We start from the raw sequence: 20,420 nt of genomic DNA, 5'->3' as shown, positions 1-20,420 counted from the left end.
CTTGCACAGATATTGTCTGTCTTTCTCAGAAAACCATGAATTGTTGTTTCTGCTTTTAGACCAGCCCTAAAACATTAAATGATGTATAATGTGCAATAATAAAACATTCCCATCTGTAATAACTCAAGACATAAATGTGGAGTTAGGGTATGGCCCCTTTGGGGCCGAAACCCTATAGGCTCGCCCGCAGCTCGGCGGCTGCGTGACCTCGTCTGCCAGCGCAGCGCACAATCGCTTACTCTATTTGCATTGTGCTCAACTTCGCGCATCACTGATGACATCACTGTCACTGATGGTGTCACAATGGCTATGACATCATCAGTGATGTCATAAGATGATTTTTGGTCAATAATGATGTCACTGATGACATAACTGATGATGTCATAGACATTGTGACATCATCAGTGGGACAAAAATTGAAACAGATATTGCAAGATTTATATAACTAGGCATCTTGCTACGCGCGCTTGATTCCTAGGCTCGCGCAGCTGGCCCAGCAGTTCGGATACGCAGCTCGGCCGCTGCGCGGCCGAGCCCTGGCTGCTCCTTGATGGCATACTTCAGGGATGCTGGATCACGTGTCCTGGAGCTGGCAACATACAGCTGTCCATGGCTGAAGATGGGGGTCTGAAGACTCCCACTTATTTTTTGTGACATCACTGATCACTGATGACGTCACAGTGGGATTTATGACATCACTGATGATGTCACACATCACTGGGATTTATGACATCACTGATGATGTCACAGTGGGATTTATGACATCACAGTGGGACACTTCACAGTGGGACAGACAGAGAAACACAGAGCCCGAGCTCCCATTTATATCTACTGATGATGATGTAAGGAAAGATGTTATAGGCTATTCCCAGACAAAGGAGTGAGACTGAGATCTACTGGTCATTCTGTAATGCCACTATATTATGCAGCCATACATCCAGTTAACAGATGCAATCAGCAAGACAGAACAACAGCCGGTGAGGGACTGGTCTGCTGGGGCCAACACTGCTGACTAGAACACAGAGAGCCACTGTTTTACCACTTCATAACTTAATATCCAGCACATGATCTGTTCCCTCATCCATTTGCACACAAAAAGTTGTTTGTCTCTCTCTGGATAGCAGAGAGATCTTAAAGATGGGACTCTATGGCTGCAGTGTACTGTTAACGTACCTCACAGCGGAGATGCTCCTGCTCCTCCCATAGAAGAAGTAAGGAAAGTCCCTCCTATAATGCCTATTCATTTGTTCACTCTGCAATACAGAAGAGCTTGTGTTATCAATTCATTTTTACCTCTCTGTGCTCCTTGAGCGTTTTGTAGTTATCTTTATGAGCAGACTAAGATTAAAACCATTTTGCCTTTGGTAGAACAGATCCACTCAACAGTACATAAATAGTTACAGTAACCTCCGGATATGTATTGAAAACAGGTGTTCAGCCTTTTCTGTGGCCATCCATTTATATGTACATTATGAGAACCGGGTCTATAAATTATACTTCTCTTGCATTTCTGAACAGCACAGATCTTGACAGGTATTAGCATACATTAGTACCTAACCGGCCGAAAACGTTATCTGAGTAAATTGTAGTGTCTATACAGCAATGCTCAAACTCAATATGAAACAGATGTCAAATATTCTTCATCATCATTATATGTGTTAAGAGGTGTTCAGTGGCTGTTTCCTTATACATGAATACCTTTCAAATGTGAATAATAGAAAAAAAACAGATATAGCTCATTCAATTTTTGCAGACAAATCTTTCACTCCATGGGAACCAGCAAGTAAGCACACTGTCCTCCCGTGATGTCATGTAAATTGATGTGCATGCCTTGAGTTGCTCTGCAGATAATGAATGGTCGACTGCACAGTCTCACAACGTGCTTACAATAAGCTTTATGTCAGAACTCCACTGATATTCCACTTACAGTAAAGCACTGGATTTATCCCCAACCCCGCCCCCTAAAGTTGACCATGTGTGTGATTGCAACATGAAAGAGTTGACTGTATGAAACGGTTCAACAGAAAATGATTAATGTCCATTTGTCCACAGTGGAATTTTATAATTTCCTTTACAGCGCTTAAAGTACAGTACTAAAAGCTAAGCACAAATCCATTTCAATGTTTCAAATCGGTCAAAGTATGAGGCTACAAGCGCAAGTTTGCTTAACCCCCGCCTTTTTGGGTTATTATTAGTCACAATGGGTTACAGCAACCGTATAGTTTCCAATAGTGTTTGTGAAAAATGATCAAATGAGTAACCCCATGCATGTGACTAACGAGATATACTGTAGTGATACAGAAATGGCTGTATCTCAAAAACTACAAGCAATTATATAAAAATGCTTGGTACCATTGCCCTTACAGAAAAAACACGAGGTTCACATGTCTCCACATGTTTCACCACATAATGTCACATGTGGTGAACATGTGGACACGTCTTCACATGTGAACACATGTTTTTACATGTGAAATTTAACATGTTTTCACATGTGATCACATGTGAAATTGCACATGTTCAAAATCACATGCGATCGATCACATGTAATTTTGCACATGTGATCGATTTTGCACATGTGAAGTTCATGTGGTTTTTCTGTAAGGGTGGATTCAAAACAACGATAAGAACAATGATAAGGCATGAATATTCACTGTAGCAGGCTACAGTATTCTGCCCATACTCATGCTCCTTCCTTTTTCTTATGGCTACAGTGATGATTTTGGCTAAAAACAGGGTGTAAAAATTGTGTCTTTTCATGTCAACTCGGCATCTCAGGGCTTGTGGAGACTTGGATTACACCACATGAGCAGTATGGAAGCTTCTTCTTCTTTTATGTTTGAAAGTTGGTCACCATCCGCTTCAGTTGTTGAGGAGAATTCTGCAAAAGCGTTTTGCTGTGAAACTCCACAAATGTTTTGTGGACTGAAAAAAACCTCACCCGCCCTTCCAGTAGTAAATAAGGAGATCTTTTATTTATTTTATTTACTTTTTTTTTTGGCACATATTTAAGAAAAAAAAGAAAAAAAAAGAAGAAGACATAAACAAAGAAAGGGAAACAACAAAAGCATGTTCCGGTAGAGAGACAGGAAACCCCTAGGGCTTAATCTGGGTCTCTACCTCAGAAATTATAACCATATTCATAATCATTCATATTTCTCTTTTGTTTCCATTTTCCTTGTGATCTGTGGGTTATGTGTGACTCTGACTCATCAGGGAGATTTTGAGTTTAGATTTGAAGGAGTTGAGAGATGGTGCTTGTTTGGCAATATTGATATGAATTTTCCATTACAGCACCTCTCTAGTGTATCGAAAATTGGTTAGGCTATTTGTCGTGTGTGACAGTGTGTGTGTGTGTGTGTGTGTGTGTGTGTGTGTGTGTGTGGGGGTGGGGGGGGTAGAGGTGATCTGAGTTTCTTGTATTAGGTGTATGTATTTTATGTCATTTTGTTGAAAGTATAACCTACACGGTGCAGGCAAAGAGACAGGTGTGCATATACATTCATAGACAAAGGTGCAGAAGTGTGTTGATGGCACGCATGGGGATTATTATTATTATTTTTAAGATAGATAAAGATAGATAATGACTGAATTTTCATTTTTGGGTGATATCCTTCAACATAATTTACTATAATCGAAGTCATTAATGGGTTAACGCAAAGTCACACTTTTTTATGCATCTTATCAGCCAAAATGTAAACAAACAGGGCCTGCAAAATGACACCATATGGATCCACACCAAATGAAATCCATGTGTCGTATGAAGCCTACACTTAAAAGCAGAGAGTGGAACATGGTGTCTCCTACACAGCAGCGAGCAGCACTGATCTGTCCAGAGAGAGCTGGACTTGCCAACGTTACAGTACATCTTTCACCTCTCTTGTCCCTTTGGTATTAAAGCATGACTGGGTTGGTAAACATGAGCGTGTTGTGGGCATTTACTGATGTCAGCACATGATTTAACTGAGCGTGCTGTGGGCAGTTTACTGATGTCATATCACATGATGATTTTCAGCCTTTTGAAGTCCACATTTTTCAAACAGTTGCCTCTCGCATACCGTTAGGAGCTGGCCTGGTGCAGCTCTGAAAATATCTAAAGTGACTCACACACAAGGACACAAGGAGACCAATCAGGCCATGTTTCTGATGTGTGCACGCATGTTTGTGTGTATATCCATGTGGCATAAACACATTCACTTTGACTCCCTCGACACACAGCAAAAGCCAAGTGCAGACCCTCTTTTCTTCATTTGGTCTCTCAGGGTGCAAGGTTAAAGGTCAAATTGGGGTGGGGGTTATGGTCATTCTCGACTTGAGTGTTTGGGATCCTGGGTCTGCGTCGGGGGTACTGGGGCCTGGCTGAGAAAGTGACTGAGACAAACAACTCAAAGGCAGGGTCATTGGGAGTCTGTCTGGAGCCTGGCTGTCATTCAGACAAACATGTCAAACTGACAGCCATAACTGACAGCTCCCCTATAGAGATTGCTTGTTAGAAACACCAAGTCATTTAATTTCCCCTGATCTCCACAAGGAGACACCAAGTGGTGATGCAGTGGACCTGTGTTGGCAGGCACCTCCCACTATAAATAGAGGCTGGGATCGGGCCTTCCCCCTCTTTGTCTCCAAACATTTCCACCTCACCAGAGAGTGACCAGCTTGCCATGTGTGTTTTGTTTCTACAATGTAAGTTGCTTTTCAGTTATTTATATTGATAGTATTTAAGTTCCTTCTATTGCTATTGAAGGTTTGCCTAATCATTATTTGCTGTATTTATGATTTATTGGGCTATATCTAATTTCTGTCTCTCCTTTGTCCAGAACCATGGCATGGCAATAACAACGCATTCCTTGGACAATCCATCAGTCTCAACATAAAGAGACTAAAAACAATAAATTGAAAGATGGATTGCAAACTTTGTTTCCTGGTGGTGTGTGGCTCCAGTTAGAACTTTAAATCCAGTACAAATTGGTCCTTCGACCCGGAAACTGAGCCACACTTCACACAACCACACAATAACCTAAAATGGCTGCTTCAGAGACTGATGGCATTCAGCTCAATGAAGGCCAGGCTCCTTCCCCTGAGCACATGGATGGATCTCAAGGTGTACCAGACTCAACCCAGCCTAACATGGACAAGGCCACCCACGAATTGTCTCAAACAGCACCTGAGCCATCTTTACCTGCTCACCAAACAGAGCCCAGCTTTTCACCTGATTTGCTTCCCCCTCAAATCACTTTGCCATCAGTAATTTGTGAAGTAGCAGCTAAACCCCTGACAAAGGCAATTGACCCAGGGGCTAGGCCAAAAAGAGATAGACGGCCCCCTGACTACTATGGGACTAGTATGCCACGGCGGGAGCAGAAGGCATCTACACGATCCCATGGCTCACGTAGTTCTCACAGTAAGAGGACTCAACCCACAGGTACAGCCTTTAGTTTGCCTACAAACTCTCAAAGTAGTAGGCATTCCAGGGGTAGCCACACTTCTCAGTTGAGTGATCTTCAAGCAAGCATTCTTGAACAAAAGCAAAAGAACGATGAGCTGGAGGAGCTAAGAAGACAAAGACATGAGGATGATGAGCTTGATGAACAATGTAAATTAATCGATGAAGAAGCCAGAGCTGCTCAGCATAAGCAACAAGACGCACACAAGGAGAGAGAGAAACTTGTTAGACAGGTTGGCATGAACCGAAAAATTCGTATTAAAGAACAAGAGCTTGAATCAGCCCAGCTGGTTTCTAGTTTTATAACCCAAAATATCTCTGAAGATGATCATCCTGGTGGAGCCTCTGCTCCTCTTACTCCCTCATATATTCAGAAAGATGTAAATGTAGCCACCTCATTTTATGATCTGCCACCTCCCTCCAGGATATTCACTCCTGCCCCCACAAACCTGATGTATGCTGACTCAAACTTGATGGACTTAACTTCTCATCCTCAATCTAGCTCTCCTGTAAGATTAACTAATGCCTCCCAAACCCTTCCCATGCTTCAACCAATACAGCAAAGCTTAGCCGCTGTTCATGCTCCCTCTTTGCCCTCTGCAGCTATTGGACAAAGAGCTACTGCTCAAGCTGCACCATTGTCCATTCCCTATGCCCAGGCTATACCCTCTTATAGTTATGTACCTCCTCCACCTCAAGTGAATGTCCAAGCCCCTAATTACGCAGTTACGCCTGGTCCTAGGCAGTCCATTTTCACTGGTAGTCTGCCACCAATGCAAGCCATGACATCCCAGCAGCCACAATCTGTTTCCTCACCTTTTCAAACTCCCAATGTCATGGATTTGTTCATAGCTTCTGCTTATGGAATACCAAGGCCCTCACTTCCTGTATTTAGGAGTGGTCGAGAAAGTGATTTTTCTCTCCTGAAGATGGGTCTGGATAACCTCCTTGACAACCACCCCCATCTTACTGAGCAATATAAATATCAAGTCCTCCTACAACATCTTCAACACCCAGGAGCTAGCAAATTGGCCAAATCCAGCATGCATGATGCAAGACCATATTCCACCGCTCTCCTAGCACTTCAAGAGAAATACGGTCAGCCAAGGCTGCTCGTTCAGAGTGAAATTGGAGCAATATTGAATTCCCCCATTATTCGCATAGGTGATGTAGAGGCCTTTGATGACTTTTCCCTTTCTATCCATGCACTGGTGGGAATGTTGCTGTCCCTAGAGGGCCCTAATGGGTCAGAATTAAGATGTGGCTCTCATGTAGACAGACTCCTCAGTAAACTCCCTGTGCAATACAGAGATGGATTTGTCGAGCATTGTATTAATCGTGGCATTCTGACTGGGCAGGCAAACCAAACATATTCCCTCCTTGACCTTTCAACCTGGCTGCAGTCAAAGTCAAGAGCCAAACGCATATCAGAGAGAGCTGTTGAGCTTCACAGACAGGAAAGACCACGGACTGGTAAGGAACGCCAGCCCTCCAGACAAGTCTCCTCTGTCTACCTTTCAACATCATCTGAGATGGATGGCACACAAAAGGTCTACACCAAAGGAAAGGTAAATGTGAATAAACCTAAGCCTTACTGCCCCTACTGTAATGTCAGAGACCATTTCCTTGGCTCATGCACAGAATTCCAAAAACTCTCTAAAAATGGCATTATGAAATGGATGCAGGAGAAGGGGAGATGCAGTAAATGTGGGAGAATACACAAAATTGACAAATGCACTTTAAAGAGGCCATGTAATCTGTGTAAGGACATTCACCTAACCATTCTCCATGATGTCATTACAAACAACTCTGCCACAGTTATGCTGACGTCCTCTCCATCAGAGCTCCTTTACATGGACAAACCCAACCGCTCACATAAAGTCATGCTGAAAGTTGTCAATGTTTGTCTCCACAATGGGGAAAGGACCCTCATAACTCATGCAGTCCTCGATGATGGTGCGGATAGATCTATTCTGCTCCCCCAAGCTGTCCAGTGTTTGGGCCTCACAACTCAGCCTGAAACCATCTCTCTACGCACAGTGAGACAGGATATAGTGCAATTGAATGGAGCATCTGTATCCTTTGAGATTTCCCCTATCAACAAGCCAACTGAAAGACATGCTATCGACGGAGCATTCACTGCAGGAAATCTTGGTCTGTCAGAGCACACATACCCTGTGAAGCAGCTACAAGAGCAGTACCACCATCTCAGAGGTATCCCATTGCAGTCTATTGATCATGCATGCCCTCTTGTCCTCATTGGCTCAGACTATGCCCATCTCATCACAGCCACAGAGCCAATACTCATGGGGCCCCCTGGTGGCCCACTGGCAGTACATACCAGACTAGGATGGGCTCTCCAAGGGCCAGCCAGCTTAATCCAAAGCCAGCACACACTCTCCTTCACTCTCACCTGCTTCAAAAGTGAATTGCTCAGGAATGTGGAAAGACTTTGGCAGATTGACACTTTTCCTAATATCAATGAAAAGACGGCCACAAGGTCAAAACAAGACAAGCGAGCTCTCGATCTACTCCACTCTAAAACAGTTAGAGTGAAGATAGATGGTGTAATTCGTTATGCCACTCCACTGTTAAGAGCTTCCAACATCCCTGTCCTTAAAGCTCCCAAACAAGCTGTCCTGCCCCGTCTCTGTGCTACAGAAAGACGCCTGTCCAAAGATCCCAAACTGTCTGAAAAATACCAAGAGGAACTTGATAAGCTTGTGCAGTCTGGCTATGTGCAAAGGATTCCCAGTGAGCAGGTCGACCAACCAGAGGAAACCTGGTATTTCCCACATCACATTGTTGAACACAACCAAAAACACAGAGTTGTATTTGACTGCTCATTTGAATATATGGGACTAAACCTAAACAAATGTCTTCTGCCTGGCCCAACACTGGGTCCCTCTCTCCTTGGAGTTCTACTCAGATTTCGCCAACATACCATTGCCATCTGTGGAGATATTAAAGGGATGTTCCACCAAGTACGCCTTTTGGATGAGGACAAACCTTTACTCCGTTTCATATGGAGAGGAATGCAGCTAGACCAGGAGCCCAGTGTCTATGAATGGCAAGTCTTGCCATTCGGAACAACATGTAGCCCATGCTGTGCCACCTATGCAGTCCACAAACATGTCCAGGATCACAGTGAAGGAAATGAGGAAGTCATTCAATCTGTCCAACAGTGCTTTTACGTTGATAACTGTCTCCAAAGCGTCCCTTCCTCTCATGAAGCCAAGTCCCTCATTGACAAAATGAGACCTCTGCTAGCTGACGGTGGGTTCGACATCAGACAATGGGCGAGTAATGATCCAGCTGTAATACAACATCTCCCACCAGACGCAAAGTCTAAAACCAGTGAATTGTGGTTCTCAGAGAAGGGAGACCCAAAAGAACTGACACTTGGCCTCCAATGGAACTGCTCCACTGACATGCTGGGTTACAAGAACAGATCGGTCATCTACCATCAGCCTACAATGAGAAATATATACAAGGTACTGGCAAGCCAATATGATCCTCTGGGCTATCTGACCCCGTTCACAGCCCGTGCAAAAATCATAGTGCAGGATCTATGGAAGCAGGAAAGAGGATGGGATAACATCATCAAACCTGATGGCTTGTTGGAGAAATGGCAAGCATGGGAGTTGGAACTGCAACATCTCCCTGACATTCACTTTCCACGCTGTTATCTGCCCCCCTGTACCAACGCAGCCACTTCAGAATCTCATATGCATGTTTTCTGTGATGCTTCTGAGCGTGTGTATGGTGCAGTTGCCTACATCCAGAATAGAGACAAACATGACCGCACCCATGTCAGCTTCATCATGGCCAGGTCTCGTATAGCCCCTAAACGCCAGCTATCTATCCCTCGCCTTGAGCTCTGTGCAGCCCTATCTGGTGCCCAACTTGCTAACCTTCTCACTGCTGAACTCACGATTCCACTACAGTCAGTGACCCTCTGGTCAGATTCCACAACAGTGCTATCATGGCTAACATCTGAATCCTGCCGCTACAAGGTGTTTGTTGGCACAAGAATAGCTGAGATTCAGACTTTGACTGACACAAAGAGCTGGAGATATGTTGATTCAAAGAATAACCCAGCTGATGACCTAACACGTGGCAAAACCCTCCTAGAGCTTTCTCAGCAACACAGATGGAGTCAAGGCCCTCCATTCCTCCTACTGAACACCAACTGCTGGCCAACTAATCCATGTGTGCCAGGTAAATTAGAGCCTGCTGAAGAACTCAGGAAATCCATGTTCTGTGGCACAGTGATGTCAGATGACACAAACCTCCCTGATCTGATAAAGTACAGCAGCTGGGATGAGTTGATAAAGGAGACAAACAAGGTGCTTTATGGGGCGGCGGACCACAACTCAAACATAGCCCAATGCAATATAAACTCAGAGAGAAATCTTCTGCAAAGGGCCCAAACAGAGTGCTTCCCTGAGGAATTCACTGCCCTCAAAACAGACAAGCCCATACCAAAAAGTAGCAAACTTCTCCCCCTGTCTCCTGAATATGACCCTGAACTCGGTCTAATCAGAGTGGGAGGCAGACTTCGAAGAGCGGAGACCCTTGACCATGACCATGTCCATCCAATTATATTGGATCCAAAACATCCCATAACCAAACTCATTATAAAACATTATGATGAGAAACTGCTCCATCCAGGTCCCGAGCGTGTCCTGGGCGAAATGAGACGGCGATACTGGATCCTGCGTGGTCGTCAGGCTATTCGCCAGCATCAACACCAGTGTCAAGACTGTCAGAGATGGAGAGCTAATCCAGTCATTCCCAAAATGGCAGACCTCCCTCCAGCCCGTCTGAGACTGTTTAAGCCCCCCTTCTGGTCCACAGGCATGGACTGTTTTGGACCTTTCACTGTGAAAGTTGGCCGCCGCACAGAAAAAAGGTGGGGCATACTTTTCAAATGCTTAACAACACGCTGCATACATCTTGAGCTGCTTGACAGTATGGATGCAGATACATTCCTAATGGCCTTCAGAAGATTTGTCTCACGCAGAGGGAAACCTTTTGAACTTCTCTCTGACTGTGGGACTAATTTCAGAGCAGGAGATGCAGAGCTGCAAAATGCCTTCCAGGCCATGTCACCTGACTTAAAGCAGCAACTGGCCCACACACAGGTGAATTTCAAATTCAATCCTCCATCTGCCCCCCATTTCGGTGGATGCTGGGAAAGAGAGATCAAATCAATAAAAATGGCCCTCCATGTTACATTAGGAAACCAACCAACAACAGAAACTGTCCTGCACACAGTCTTGATTGAAGTTGAGGGCATAATGAATTCAAAACCTCTCGGCTACATCTCCTCTGACCTTACTGACCCAGACCCAGTCACACCAAATATGTTGCTAATGGGGCGGCCTGACTCCTCCCTTCCTCAGGCAATCTACTGTGAAAGTGAACTCCTTGGCAGAAGAAAATGGCGTCACAGTCAGATCTTGGCTGATCATTTCTGGACGGCCTTCATTCGCTACTACCTTCCAAACCTTCAAACCAGGCAAAAGTGGGAGACTGACAGGGAAAGCTTGAAATCAGGGCAGGTCGTGATGATTGTTGACCCCCGGTGTCCTCGAGCATCATGGCCGATGGGGAGAATAACTGAAACTTACCCTGGAAAGGATGGAAGGGTTCGCAGTGCAAAGGTCACTGTTCACGGTCGAGAATATCTACGCCCCGTTTCCAGATTGATCCCACTCCCTGAAATCACTGAAGAGACAAAATAAACGTATTTGCTGCACAAATCCGGGGGCGGCTGTTAGAAACACCAAGTCATTTAATTTCCCCTGATCTCCACAAGGAGACACCAAGTGGTGATGCAGTGGACCTGTGTTGGCAGGCACCTCCCACTATAAATAGAGGCTGGGATCGGGCCTTCCCCCTCTTTGTCTCCAAACATTTCCACCTCACCAGAGAGTGACCAGCTTGCCATGTGTGTTTTGTTTCTACAATGTAAGTTGCTTTTCAGTTATTTATATTGATAGTATTTAAGTTCCTTCTATTGCTATTGAAGGTTTGCCTAATCATTATTTGCTGTATTTATGATTTATTGGGCTATATCTAATTTCTGTCTCTCCTTTGTCCAGAACCATGGCATGGCAATAACAACGCATTCCTTGGACAATCCATCAGTCTCAACATAAAGAGACTAAAAACAATAAATTGAAAGATGGATTGCAAACTTTGTTTCCTGGTGGTGTGTGGCTCCAGTTAGAACTTTAAATCCAGTACATTGCTAGTGCTGAGAGTTAAACGCAGAGGTTCAGTCCCCATAAATAATTACTTTCACAGGACGTAATTTCCCCCCACCTGATTTTCCTCTTCGTAATCTCCCTTTCAGCTTCTGCTTGGCCCTTCCCACTGCTCACTTTATATCACTTGAGTTCATTTCTCTTATCCAATCAAATCCTGGATGCCTATGGATCATGAGTATGTTATATGATCACAACATAGACTCTCTGTGGTCATTAAAGATCCTGCCGGCCTTCTTCACAAGAGTAGGGGTGTGACCCCGGTGCCCTGGCTACATTCCCACACAGGACTTTCCTTCAATCACGGCCACCTAATCATCCCTCCTTACTTAATTGGCACATTCAGTCCTCAACTGTCCACCATGATAGCTGATATGTGGTAGGGCTGTCAAAGAATATTCTACATTCAAATATATATTCGAATATAAGCATTGAAATAATATTAGAATATGAAAATTAATATTCAAATTTATTTTACTAAAGAGGTCCATTTGGCCTACTATATTATTTAGAATAGTTCATCTATAAAGGCCAGTTAGGCAATGTTTGTACCTGACATGTTTCGACTGCTGTTTCTGCAGTCTTCATCAGAGGTGTCACGTGATGTTGAAACAGCAGTCGAAACATGTCAGGTACAAACATTGCCTAACTGGCCCTTTATAGATGAACTATTCTAAATAATTCAAATGTATTATTATTATTATTATTATTATTATTTTTTTTTTTTAAATTTTTTACATTTAACCGAGGTAAAAAAAAAAACTGGCCAAGAGGGCAACATAAAAACATACATAATTTGCCTGGTTATTTAAAAACATTACAAAAGTGTAGGCTACTACTGTATTAGTACTGACTGAATACATTATGGGGGGAAACAATGTTTATGTTGAAATAAAAAAAATCTTTATGTTGAAATAAATATACCAAGTAGTTATATAAGCTCTCTGGTTGTATTGGTTTGCCTTGCCCCAAAACACACAAACACGCACGCACGCACGCACGCACGCACACACACACACACACACACACACACACACACACACACACACACACACACACACACACACACACACACACACACACGAAATGAAATGAAATGAAATGAAATGAAATGAAATAAATTGAAAATAAATAAATAAATAAAAATAAAATAAAATAAAATAAAATAAAATAAAGTGTTTGAATATATTCGAACGAATATGTTTTGTTTAGAGGGAATATTCAAATATGATTTTGGGGCAATTTTGACAGCCCTAATGTGTGGTGAGCATTCTGGTGCAAACTGACTGCCATGCATCACCCAGGTGGATGCTACACGAGTTCCCCCTCCCCTGATATGTGAAGTGCTCAACAATTGAGCCACGATAGCCTGAAATTTCTGTTTGACATAATTCAAACTACACCAAATACATTCTCTGTTGGTCTGTCTGAAGGCATTTTTGTTTTGGACTCTGGGAAAGTGGAAAAAACAGTTAGATTCCACAAAAATAGGCTACTGTATCTCCAAACTCTCTCTAACCAAATCACACACATTTAGGCTATTCTATGTGATCTCCTTTTGATTGCTGATATAAATGTAATTTGTCTTCACTTCCATTCACTGAGCCTCCCCTGAAACTGTTTGGAGCCCCCCTGGGGAGGCCCGCCTCCCACTTTGAAAACCTCATCCCAGGTTTTTTTTTTACAAAAACCCCTAACTCCCAGTCTGCTCTCCCACTCCCTCCCACAGATGGAGGCGCGTCCTTTCCCATATGCAGCATTTGTCTTTTTGTCTCTTTGCACTAACAGGAAACTTGTGACCAGTGTCCACTACAGGGCTTGTGTATTCTTTTCACAGTATTTTAGTCACACAGAGTATTTTCGTCGCAGAGTGTATTTTGGTCTCTTTTGAGTGTTTTGCTGTGACGCACACAGAAAGGCTCCTCAGTTTGTTTGCCCCCTCAAATAAAATCACCACGCCACTTTCTAAATCATATCAAGCCTTCTGGTATCTCTTAAGTCTCTCTCTGAAAATGCATATTTGGGTGGGAATTTACAATCACCGCTCATTTTTAATGGTCATCTTTTGAGTTTATTTCTTCAACAGACATGCAGTAATACCTTGAGGACAATTATGCAGTAATCAAGTCTCTCCTCGACAGAGAATAAATGGAGTGTACGTTACACAGGCATAAGATATCATTTTCACAATATCTGCGTTAAGATTTTACCATTTCCCATAACAACTCACAACACTAACTTGATCACTGGTCTTTCTGAACAAAAGATCCTTTCTATCTTCCATTAGTCGAGTGACCTTTTGACCCCATCTCATTTTAAATGTTAATCTGTGCCTGCATACTCTTCATAATTTCTTCATAAGATAATGTACTCTATCGAATCAATTAATGCTGTTAACATGCTATTTTCAGAACGGTGGCCAATGAGAGACACTCGAAATTCTGTCTTGCCAAAAAAAAAAAGCAGCACCAGACAAGTGACCGAGGTTTACAGACAGGCCTCTCTCTCTCTCTCTGTGTGTGTGTGTGTGTGTGTGTGTGTGTGTGTGTGTCTGTGTGTCTCTCTCTCTCTCTCTCTCTCTGACCTCGAGCCCCCTCTCTCACAGTGGAGAATGGAGCACAAACTTCATGGAGATTTGCACAGAGAGCTAAATGGAACGCCATATGTCTAGAGCAACTCCCCTCTCATTGTAGCCCTAACCATGACCCTCACTGTACTTTATGGACAATGGCTGCTCTCATGGCCAGAAGTCTCCTCTCAGACCAGTGGCAGACTTTGCATGGACAATCAAGATTGATTTCCCATATATTCCCATCTTGGTCGCTATGATACAAGTTTGGCTATATGTTTAACAGTTGATCCTTCTAATTGAGTGTCTGATTGACAATAGCAGAGGAGTTTATAGTAATGCTTGTGCTGCAAAAGGACATGCAACAAAAATGTGTGTTGGGGAACATGCTACTACTCACTCACAAACAGAAAACTCTTTGTTCACTGTCAAGAGCAACGGCATGGAGTCTGTTTATCATGGGTCTCAGTTTGAGTCTTCATCAGACAAGAGAAGCAGAAACATTCTTTGTGAGCCAGTGAGGTGAAAAGGCGGATTTAGAAGTTTACTGATGCAGTGAGTTAGAAAAGAACAAGAGTTAACAGGACTGTAGCAAGGTCCAGTGATGAACCTGAATCATTCCAATAACATCCCAGTTATCCACTTTTAGTGTCCGTCACACTTGAAATTACCTTATTTGATTGTGGTCAAATCGGACGTGTTGAAGGCTCTTTTTGTTCCATGGCAAATTGGATAGGCGTTTGGATAGGAGTTTAACTGACGAGAGAGACCGCAGTGAACAACTCCAGCCTGTGAATAAAGCTGAGGTTTGGCACAGAAGCCTCTAGCCACGTGGTTCAGAGATCAAACCAAAATATGAATATCCGTCAGCAGAATGGGTCTTTATTTATTTATTTACAATATATTGTTAGTACATTTGAGGCATGAGGACACATTTTGCTGAATGTGTTTTTAATCACTTTTTGGGTCATGTTGATGATTTCTTGCTTTAGCGTCTGGTGAGCTGCAGCGACGCCAATTCACGCTAGAACTTATCAAGGTCGGAAACTGGCAGTTAGCAGTTAGGCCTACCTCTACCAGAAGTAAGGATCAAGAATCATGCTGCTGTCAGATCAGAGAAAAGGACGTGGAAGGAGGGGTAAGATGGCGCTCGCTCAAGGTGTGAGTGATATTTCATCTGCAATGGTCATGGAGTCCTTCTGCCTTTGACGCCGTGTTCTAGATTAGCACCAATAAAAGTGCTCCACACAATTTAAGCCCCATGTGTGCATCAACCCTGCTTACAGGTGCTAGAAATTCACACCTTTAACCTTTACCAACAAATCAGGTGATGCAAAACAGTTTGGTGACTGTTGCTACTTGTTACAAAAGCACAGCCATGCATAGAGTACCTCTTCATCAGACAATGGTCCTAGTCAATAAGCACCCCACCCCCCCCCCTCCGGGCTCCGCCCCCTCCCCCCCAATGCCTCTTCCTGTCTGGCCAACAACTCTCATCCTGTGACACCGTGAAAGTGCTGGGAGTCCTGACACAGTCTGATCTACTGTGGAGCCATCACCATGCAGCCTTTGCTAAGATGGATAAGGAGGTCTGGTGTTACCACTGTCACGGTTGGATTGGTTAGGTCGGTGCCACGTTTGTCACATGTTTCAGCGGATGGTTGGCTGAGGCCTGACTTGAGGGCGGGCCTACCTAGCGCTCAGGGGTCATTTCCAGCAGAAAGTGAGGAGGCGAGTGGGGCGTTTGAGAGCTTGGCCGAACGCTACGGCACGCGGACGCTAGTCTCGCAGTAGCCATGCAGCCATAGATAAATATCTATGTTTGGGGCACAACTTTTGAAAAGTGGTTAAGGACCACCCAGACCAAAACAAAATGCGTGATAGGCATATGAATTGACCAACCAGACCTCCTTATTTGCATGACGCAACTCGTGGGGCTGTACATTTTGAACAAACCAATGCACGCAGACAGTCAGACTTCCGTTACACCCCAGCCAATCAGAGGCTTGCCGCAACTTCTCTTGCTGCAAAACCCGGAAATGCCGACTTGTGATTCAGACCCTCTACTAGGGAGGGTCTGACCACGTGAGACTACGTGGATGCTGACCTAACTGGACCCCAAACTGAAGATGGGCCAACTAATGAACTACTGTAACTGTGTAACCATGAACCGAACCCCATGTTCTTCAGTGTATGTTGCGTGTAGTCGTCTGTCAAGTTGCGTCAGTGACCGCCCTATTCGCATTGTGGAGCATCGCACAACAACAGCAAAACTGACCGAGCTGTCAGACTCGGGATCCTGACAAGCTCTACTCGGAGGAGCTTGTGCTGCCTCAGTGAATCAACCCGTGCCGAGGAGAGACGACCAGAACGCCCGGGGGAACGTGCTGGAATGGAGGTATGTGCTCTGCCCTCATTGCTAAGTCGTGGTTATGTATGCTAACGTTCGCTCAAAAGAAGCCTTGTTGTCAATTGGCGGGCTAACCGGCTGGTGGCCTGGTGACAACAGCGCCGAGTTTAATCATAATAATAACATTAGCTGGCTGCCATTAGCTGCCGGGGCACGGTCACTACCTCAGACTTAGCAACACACTGGAGCCTCTCCAGTGCAGTGTGGCATGGACATACGTGTCTAAAGAGATAGAACACACCCCAAAAACACGCCTGCCGGATCATCATTGGCAGGGCATATTCCAACATGATGCACTCCAAACCCTTTCAGCACCCTCCAAGACAGAATAACTACACTGTGTAGGGACTTTCACTATACCCACCCTCCAAGACAGAAGAACTACTACACTGTGTAGGGACTATCCACCCTCCAAGACAGAAGAACTGTGTAGGGACACAGAGCTCATGGATTCTCCTTTCAGGACCAGGCTCCCCCCAACCAGAGCCCAAATATCCAACCGACAGACCAGACAAAACACACAATTACTTATTCCCAAGACGCAAACTGAAAGTTACAGGGAGTCACCAATCCCTTTTTTTAAATCAATTATTTATTCATTTACATTTTTTACATACAACCACAACACATCTACAAAGAACACAAAATACAAATTCCATACACAAACAAACTCACTCAGGAACATGCCCATTGTTCTGAAGGCAAAATATGAGGAGGCTTCCATCTCTGACTCCTTTTTTTGTGCCTCAGTAAGGCCTAGAAACGGCCAACGCCTGTGCCTCAAAGATCAATTCAACCCAGTAAAATCATTCAACAACAAAACAACAGGGGAACAAGGAACAACTCCCAGCACTACGGACATCTTCCTGGCAACTTCTCTCCAAAATAAAGAAACGGCTGAGCATCCCCAGACCATGTGTATAAAGGTACCAGGGGTTGCCAGAGACATATTCATCTGAAATCATTTACGAGGGGTGCAGTATAGTCTATGGGTGTAGTTAATGAATCAATTGGTGATTGGGGTTCCTGGAAGATAAAATGATATTCACACCATATCCCAATTGATTATATTAGATGAAATGGAAAGATCCCTACTCCAGCTGACATTGAGTTGCAATGGTTTTTCTGCGGCCTTGGTAATAAAAGTATTAGAAACCAATCCCTTAGTGGTCTTGGATGTACAGATGTGGTGTATGGGATGGCTTTCCAATTCTTCACCCCAAGGAACACCATAATGAAAAGCTCTATGAAGTTGCAAATAAAAGAAAAATCACTTTTTTAACAAGCTGTTTAAATGAGAAACCAAACTATAAAATATTGTTTAATTACCATGATTTTATTTTGATGTGTGCATTGTAAATGCTCATTCAGTTTTCTGGATGTAAAATGAGTGTGAAATAAAAACTTGAACATGAAAAAAATGTAAGCTAAAAAATATTGTTTATAGGATTATCTCAAAAGCAGAACAACAAGCAGAACAATGCACCACAATGTAAATGGCAAGCAATCCTTCAAAGTCTGACTGAAGTTTTGACTATACTAGACATCTCGCATGCTACGTGCGCTCGATTCCTGGGCTGCAGCTCGCCGAGCTGGCCCTGCTGCTCACATGCGCAGCTCGGCTGCTGCGCGGTCTTGCCTGCCCTATTGGCGCACGCGCAATGTCTCCCTCTCTCTCACCCTCTCTCTCTCTCTCCCTCAGTCTCTCCCCCTCTCTCTCTCCCTCTCCTCTCTCTCCCTCTCCCTCAGTCTCTCTCCCTCTCCTCCTCTCCCTCAGTCTCTCTCCCTCTCCTTTCTCTCTCCCTCTTTCTCTCCCTCTCCTCTCTCTCCCTCTCCCTCAGTCTCTCTCATGAGCCTCAGACTGATGACATCACTGATGACATCATCCAGCTCTGTCAGATCACCCGCACGGGTGCTCTTTACACCCCTGAAAGTTTCAGCCCGATCGCACGTAAAATGGCATAGCTGTGGCCAGACAACATTCTTGAATTCCACATTGCCAAATTGATAAAGATGGCTATTGTGCATCCTCATAAATCTTCTAAATCCTATGCAAAGCAACTCCTCCCTCTGTTTGTGCTCATGTGGTTTCAGTGCAGATGAGGATAACGTAGAAGGCAAGGCAGCTTTATTTCTATAGTGCATTTCATACACTGAGGCGATGCAAAGTGATTAGAAAGAGAGAGGTGCGATCATTGGTCTACTATCACCGCCCAAAACAATTTATTCCAGGATTAGTATTATGGTCAAAGCCAAACAATGTACTCCTAATTAATTAATTAATTGATTAATACATAAATAAAAACATTTATTGAAATAAGAACTCAACTAAAATTGACAAACATCTTACGAATCAACTAATCAAAACTTTGAACATGAAATCAATATTGAAAATCAAGTGACATAGGATCATAAAACTATTATTATATATACTGTTTTTCTAATATAGCAAGAAATATATCAGTAAACTCTTTCTCATTTTGCTCTAAAGGTTATATGCATTAGATTTTACTCAGGCAGAAGTGCTCACTCAGGTTAAAGTAATAGAACAGGAAGTGTTACAGTGTTTGTAGATAAATGACAGCTATAGACACTACAAACACTAAGACGTGAGTGTGGAAAGTAGGAAAAAGCGGTAACACTTTACAATACTGGCGCACACATGTGCATGAATTGATGGTTAACTCATGATGAATTAAGCCATTAATTGATGCTTACCACATCATCAACTAATGAAAGGTATGTTTGATGAACACACTGAGTCATATATGAATTACTATTAATTAAGTAGGCTATGCCTATATCATCATGAATTTATTCCTAATCAACACCTAGTATTGGTGCCTCTCTCCCGGCCACCAGACACCCAGGGCGCCAGACTGGGCAAGCCTCTTTTAGGCTATGGTCAGTTTGAGTTTACCCGGTGCGCACCAAGCATCAATCACTCGATCAGCCTGAGCCACGAGAGGAACCTCCATAAAATAGCGTACACTAGTAACAAGTAATCAGAATGATACTGATAGACTACAGCACAGCTGCTGAAATAGCCGTAGCCGGCCGGGGCGCGCATACCCCCACTGAACCCAGTTAGCGAGGCCCCCATACACACACGCTTCCCAGTCATACATAGCGCCAGTGTCCCCGCCAGGCCACCACCACTGACAAACTACCATAAACAGCAGAGGCGACTCCGCTGCACCCCGAACGCCTCTCTTTACAGTCAGCTAGGCACCGGTCAAACAAAGAGAGCTCTCTTTCCCCGAAGTGGAGTATGTTTCCCCCGTAGCGCATCCCGTCTTCGTTATGCAACGGGCGAAACTCACTCGATTTCCAGGTTGCAGGCGACTGGAAGTTGATAGTGGTAATTAACACATGAATTACGGTATTAATACTAGGTGCTGATGATTAATTAATCCATGATGATATAGACATAGCCTACTTAATTAATAGTAATTCATATATGACTCAGTGTGTTCATCAAACATACCTTTCATTAGTTGATGATGCGGTAAGCATCAATTAATGGCTTAATTCATCATGAGTTAAGCATCAATTCATGCACATGTGTGCACCAGTATTGTAAAGTGTTACCGAAAAAGCTTTTTGGAGTGACATGGTGGGCTCCTATACATGCTCAATGGCGTTGACATGTGTTTCTGTAGATGTCCGAGATGTAAACGGCCTGAAGCGAGTCATTACATGGCTATAGAAAAGCTCCCACAGACG

Source organism: Poromitra crassiceps, assembly GCF_964638095.1.
Source record: "Poromitra crassiceps genome assembly, chromosome: 15".
Classification (NCBI taxonomy): domain Eukaryota; kingdom Metazoa; phylum Chordata; class Actinopteri; order Beryciformes; family Melamphaidae; genus Poromitra; species Poromitra crassiceps.
The sequence above is the reverse complement of the archived record's forward strand: the minus strand, read 5'-3'. Positions refer to the sequence as shown.